At 31.3% G+C, this 7,147-nt stretch overlaps 1 long non-coding RNA gene across 1 annotated transcript; it reads left to right on the top strand.

Annotated features, from left to right (window-relative positions):
• Window positions 1-1,520: 1,520 nt before the first annotated feature.
• On the top strand, window positions 1,521-5,328 carry LOC117169246. Its single transcript, XR_004466633.1, has 5 exons — window positions 1,521-1,992; window positions 2,313-2,590; window positions 2,743-2,901; window positions 4,195-4,382; window positions 4,463-5,328. It is a non-coding gene; the product is annotated as an uncharacterized LOC117169246 (long non-coding RNA).
• The last annotated feature ends 1,819 nt before the right edge of the window (window positions 5,329-7,147 follow it).

Below are 7,147 nucleotides of genomic sequence, written 5' to 3'. Positions count from 1 at the left end.
GGCGTAGGGCTAAAGCCTACTTAGCGAATGCATGCGCCATCTAGCGGCTTTAATCATACATGCTCAAGTCAAATAGGGACTTACGTTACCGGTAATATTTAAAAATTCTAAAAGCGCTAAATTGAAATTAAATCTTGAGGATCAGAACCGATAAGAAAATAAAAGCCGAATATTCCAATCAAGCCGATCGCATAGGACTGGAAACGAAACTCGAAACCCCAAAAATACAAAATAACGGTATGAAAATAATGAAATGAAAACACAATGAATAAATGAAACAAATAAAACATAAATTGGAAAAGAAAGCAAAAGAGGATCCCATAATCATGAATATTTATGTTCGCAAGGACAATTTATGCCTAAATCAAAGAAAAATCTTTTACCAAAAATAGAAAATGCATTAAAATCAAGTTCCCACGAAATAAATTTCCAGATGTGTGAAAACTTAGAAGCCAAATTCCCAAAATGTTAAATTGCCTTTTTCCTTTTCCTTTTTTTTTTTAACTCTAAGTAAAAACTTAAAGAAATCTAAATCACAGGACTTCTGAAGATATTAAGATACAAGCACGTAAAGTTGAAAAGACCATTTTCCCAAGACCCTAGGCTATAAAACGTAACTTGAACCCCTTTTTTTATGGCATTTTTTATGAAGGCCCCAGGCCCTTTCTCACAAATCAAAGGAACAAAAAAAAGGTCCTATTGTCTACAAAACACATGTAGTCAACGGCAGAAAATCGAGTCACCAGATAACTGACTCCAGCGCTCATATTCCAATATTTATGATTTAGGGAACGTCTCCACTTACGCTCCAACAAATCGACATTTCAAAGCCAAATGTCAAGCCAAAATTGACCTGCCCAATTGCCCTTTTAAAATCATTTGACAAAGGGTGGTCCAAATAAGATTTTTATCGTTTTTTCCTGGAAACTCTTCTTTTCTGCACTATTATCCCCTTCCATAGATAACCATTTTAAACCGGTTTTCTTGCGTAATAAGGGTGGGGGCAAACTTTCCTTCCTAAATTGCGATAGGTTTAGTTCTGTACTAAATTCAATTTTAGAATCCATGATAGGCTAACCAAATTTTTCCTAGGCGTGGCCTAGCCATATAAAACCAGCTCCGCGCCGTTTTCTCGACAGATCTAGATTTTTCTCTTGGACAAAAAATCGATTTCGGACCTCCGCAAAAACCATCTTCAGTTTAAACTCGCATTTCCATATTTTTACAATTATTATTGTGATCTTTAAAAGCTAAATATCGAGAATATAAAAAAGAGTAAAATAATAAAACTAATTTCGGTTCGTCGTTTAAACATTGTGAGTGTGTGACTCAAAATATGGAAAAGGAATTAACAACGTTTTAAATTTACCGCGACATAGATAACGTTAAATTCTTCCTTATCGACTATCAAAATTAAATTATAAATTGTCGACATCCAAGTTGGACGTCACAAAATTAAACGCGAGAATAGAAGCTCGACTGTGATCAAATTAGCTTTTTATATTAACAAATAATAGTTTAAATTTCTTTATAGAGGTGCTAGGAAACGTGTACATAAATATTTTTCTTTCGGAGTGTTCTGAAATGGGGCGTGGAAGCTATAAAGGTGCTTTCATGCCTTTGCAAGCAGACAGCCTGCATGCTTGCAAAAACAAGCAGCCTTTCGAACCTGGAGTTTTCCGACTGCTGAAAATCGTGATAAATCATTTTAATGGCGGGAGTTTTTAAATCTGAAAAAGATTAATAATTAAAAAATTAATTGTTTTATCAGATAAAGTATCGATAAATGTCAGAATAATTGTAATTGTGCAATTCTTAAATGTAATTTATAGAGAATAAGGATAATGTTTAACAAAATTATATGATTGAGATGTGGCATAGATTGGTGAAACCGGCTTGTTTGTTTTGAGTCGCAAGGGTTGCGAAAGTGAATCGCAAGAACGAAGCATAGTTTTAATTAAATATTGCTTATTATTTATTGTATTAGTGAAGGTAAGTGCCCTTCGCATTTCTTTTTCTATGAAATGGTCATGTTCATGTTCGCGAGCTTTCTATTTTGACTCTTGTCAGTTTGACTGTAACCTAACCTAAAATTTACACTATTTGTACTCAATCATTCAAAATACAAATATATTTATTTCATTTTGCAGAATATAGAAAGAATTAAAATGTCTAGTTACAACTACGACGGATTGAGTTTGAATTATAAATGAAATTTCATAACTAAGTTTTCGTAATAAACAAGGTTTTCGTAACCTTGTGTAGTTTTAGCAAACTTATTAAATTGTGTGTGTGTGTGTGTTTTCTTGTAGATAATTAAAGAGCAAGTCGGTAAAAACAGAAATCATGAAAGTGACTTCCATATTAAATCATACAAGTACTGATCAAACTTTTCGTTCAAAGTGTAACGTTATGGATGACATCAAACTCGATGAGAATGCACAGGCAGTTGTAAACTATCATAACCTAATACAAATTTTAGAATTGGTTCAAACTTGTCAATGCTTGTGAGATTTTACTATACCTTTGGCTCAAAGAAGTCCATATATTGTAAACAATGCATAGTCTGACATCGCTTCTCTATTTCCAGGTATCATATGTAGTAATTTTTCTTCAGTAAGCAAAGAGCTTATATCAAGCATGAACGTTTTATTGTTAATTGTATATGCTATTCTTTATTGATTGTTGTAGATTAACATTTATTATTGCAATATAATTGAAGTGTGTTTATGCCTATGGCAGGTTGGAGTTTACAATTTATGAGCCAAAAATTTGCCAACTTGAAAAGGAAGTACCATCGTCGAACATTATCGCTACCGGTGGTTCAAGTGCATAACACAAAAAGCCGTGTGTTTTTGACCTTTACCTTGCTTTCTTAAAAGATGTGTCAAAGCCTGCGGTGTACGTATAGAATATCATTATACATTTTACGGTGATTTTGTTTGCCTTTTTTTTTTAATTTAACTTGGCACACCGAAAAATAGTTCCTTTTGCCGCGAAAATGACCTCTGATTTTCTTCAGTATTACAGAAAAATATGTAGAGGTCGCTCAAGACCATTTTAAGACACAAATGATAATTCTTAATGAAATTCACGGTGTTTATTGATTATCAATTTCTAGCGCGTATAGATTGTGTTATTTACAGTTCAATATTGCACTCAGATTTCAGCAATAACATGCAAGGATCGATCAAGGCCAGTTTATAGCAAAAATGATCATTCTTGATTAAATTGACGCTGTTATAGAGTATTTATTCCTGCCACATATATATTATGTTCTTTACAATTCAGTATTGAACTTAGTTTTTTACGGATTTTTACAATAACATTCAAAGGTCACTCAAGGTCATTTTATTTAAAAAATGTTGATTCAATTTAACTTTCTCTAGTTTTTTTTATTATAGAGAAACTGTGTTAATTTATTTCGGCAGTTTATCGCCATCTGTTTTACTCCTTCTTTTCTAAATGGCAAATCATTATCCCTTCTTGTGCACTTATGATCATTAAATCTTCGTAATCACAATTTGACAATTAAAGTTGATCCTATACTGATAAAGCTAAGATACCCTACTATTTTTAACATTTTCTATTTTTTTGCAAAATGACCTTGAATGATCTTAAAAGAATACGACACACTGTTAATAAACCATTTGACTAATTTTGTTGCCGCAATGAATCAATTAACACTATTTCTCATTTCAAAAAACTTATGAAAATAAAAGTGAATCAACATTTTCTCTAGAAAATGACCTTGAGCGACCCTTAGATGTTATTTTAGAAATCTGAAAAAAAATCTGGGTGTTATATTGAAATGTAAAGAACACAATCCATATGCGTCAGAAATAGATAATAAATAAATAGCGTTAATTTAATTAGGAATTATCATTTTGCCCTAAAATAGCCTTGAACGACCTTTGAATATTATTGTAAAAATCTGAAAAAATATCTGAATGCAATATTGAATTGTAAAAAACGCAATCCATACGGGCGAGAAATAAATAATCAATAAATAGCGTCTAATTATTTAGGAATGATAATTTTTGTCCTCAAACGGCCTTGAGCTACTTCTAAATATTTGTTTGTAATTCTGAAGAAAATCACAGTTCATTTTCGCAGCAAAAGAAATAATTTGTAGGGGTTCCAAGTTGAATTGAAAAAAGTCCGAAAAAAATAACCCCAACACATACATTCCAGATCATTACAGCATGTAATTGTACAAAGTCTTCAAATATATAATATATTTCGCTCTTTATTTTGTGGCACCATTTCTAATGTCCGCCCACTTGACTCGATCAGTGCTAACAGGAAATCTGAAAAAGATAAAGAAGAAAGTTTTAACGCAGACAATTTAGCGTACATAAGAAACAAATACGCAGAATTTGGTATATTTATTTTTAATTGAAAGTAAAATGTATTTTAAAGTAAGTTCATTCTGGTAATAACAAATTTTTATTCCAAATAGGCAAAAAATGAAGTCCTTTGATCCTGCCGACAAAGCGATCTTGGAAACGCTCTCCAACAAACAGACGCGTCCTAACTTAAGCCATCTACAACAGGGGGGATTGCGGCTTGCCAAAGAAATTGAAGAATATTCAGAGAAGACTGTTAGATTGCAAATTCAAGCCTACATAACTTCTTACCTTGCAGATAAGAAGATTCAAGTGTGTGAAAGGAGAAAAGAATAATTTATTATAGAATTTCCAGAGAAGAATGATAGATAATAAGTCCAAGTATACCTTTGATAACTTGTTACCTTATTTGCAGATGAAAAAAAATCGAGTGTGTGAGTAGAGAAACGTATAATATATAATCAAATAAGTATAAACGTGTTCAGCTTTTAAAGTTTATATATCCTTTTTTATTCAGGATTTTTATTTCTTCTTTCATTATTTATAAATTTCTTATTTTTTATATGATATGATTATTTTATCTCATATGATTTTACAAGCAAAGTGCAAATCTGTAAACTGTGATTGCCTGCCGTGTTTTTAATAAAGTTAAGATTTGTCGAACAGATAACAATAGAGATGTACCTTAAAAACAAAAACTAATATTTATCATTTTTACATACAAAAGAGACGATTTTTTTCCTGAAATTATACGACAATAAACTATCATTGATTTAACAACTGAATATGAGACACTAGACAATAATTCGCGAAATTGTTAATAACAATTTCTTTTAAAAAATGTCAGAATCTGCCGTTTCATCGTAGAACAAATTTATTTTATCTTCAATAATTTTTGTGCTAAGCTCAATTGTGATATAAAACCAACTTGATCAAGAAATTGAACAACTAATTAAACTAATAGAATAATTCGAAACTTAGAATGATTGGAGTACTGAGTCTGGATTTATTTCTGTAAAGTCTTTTATAATAGTCTTAATATTATTATTATGAATATAAATTTTTATTTCACTGTTCTGGTCTTCTATCATTGTGAAAATAAAAAACATGTAGTTTTTGCATACAAAATTATTGATAAAAAACAGATACATCAATTGCTTATCAATGTAATTGGTTCAATATCACAATTAAGCTTATTATAAAAATTAATAAAGAAAAAAAGTTTTTTTACGATTAAACGGCAAATCGTGTAATTTTTTATATAAATTGTTATTAGCAATCACGCAAATTGTTATTTAATATCGTATAAATGTGTTTAAATTTTAAAGTTTATGTATCTTTTTTTATTCAGGATTACTATTTCTTCTTTTAATTACTTATAAGTTTTTAAGTTTTTATATGATATGATTAATGTATTTCATATGATTCTACAAATAAAGTGCAAATCTGTAAACTGTGATCGCATGCTGTGTTCATTAATATGTTTGAGATTTGTAGAACTGATAAGAATTGAGAAGTACCTTGATAGGAAATATGAGGAAGATTTTATAAGCAATGTTAGAACATCAAAGTACAATAGTGCTGCTTTTATTTGTTTCCGAAAAAAATAAAAGTGTTTACAAGAGAAATTTACTAATATATTTACAATTATTTTATGTCCTTGCGAAATATAGATAAGGTAAAGATCTAATCAGTAATACATGGTCTTAAAATGAACCCTTGTCCACTTTCTCCTGCTGCCAGAAGACTTCCCCTTCATTCATAAAGTATTCTTTCAGTTTGTTCCTTATAACAATTGCAGAACGATTTTGATTTAGGTTAACTGTAAGAGGTAGAAAAGCGTCCATTCTTGCGTCTTTACGCCATCCACCGTCTACTTCGATTCCATTTTCAATTCTGTCAACTAAGTTAGAAGAACAGTAGTACTGCATGTCATCTGGTAGATTTTTTCTGAATGGTTTATAAAATTTTGCAGACAAACTGTTCCAAGAATAATGAGTTTTATGTCATTCACATTTACATTTACAGGCAGTCGAAAAATTCTCCATTTCGAGACCATGATTCCAAAAGTATTCTCTATTGTACGTCTTGCTCGAATAAGTCTATAGTTGAAAATCTTTTCTTCATTTAGCCAACGTTCATTTGCACGTCCTGGATTTGGACGCATGGTACTTGTATCTAAAGGAAAGGCTTAATCGGCTACAAAAGATTGTGGTAGTAGTGGCCCCCAGGATTTAATTATGATAGCGGAGGAAGATTCAAAGAGCGGGAGAAAAGTCTTGTGCCGAAATTACTGCTTTCAAACACTCCACCATCACTCTGCCGACCTCTGGCGCCAACGTCTACTACTGTAAAATTGTAGTTTACATCACATACTGCTGGTGCTTAGAAATACAGAAAAAATACATGATTATTGTTTATACGTATTAGAACAACTCTTTTTTCCAACTCTTTTTTATAGAACTTTTTCGTAACATTTTTTCCCATTCGGGAAGCTTCTTGTAATACTTTTAACTTCCTATTAAAAGTTTACCTACATTACTACTTGTTTCCCATCCATGTCCCCGCAGCAGTGTGGAAATTGCCATTTCATTTAAAAATCATGAATAATTTTTAACCATTCTTCATCAGTCTCCGGCATCTTGAGTACAGTCGGATATAATACATTCTAAATAGTTCCTAACACTTTAGGAATGAAGGTGCCTATTGTCGACACTCCCAAACGTAATTGGACGAAAAGAAATTTAATACTTTCTCCGCTCGCCTGATATCTTGAAATAAAATATATATGACATTTT

This window comes from Belonocnema kinseyi, chromosome 3 (assembly GCF_010883055.1).
Source record: "Belonocnema kinseyi isolate 2016_QV_RU_SX_M_011 chromosome 3, B_treatae_v1, whole genome shotgun sequence".
In the NCBI taxonomy this organism is placed as follows: Eukaryota; Metazoa; Arthropoda; class Insecta; order Hymenoptera; family Cynipidae; genus Belonocnema; species Belonocnema kinseyi.
The sequence above is the reverse complement of the archived record's forward strand: the minus strand, read 5'-3'. Positions and strand labels throughout refer to the sequence as shown.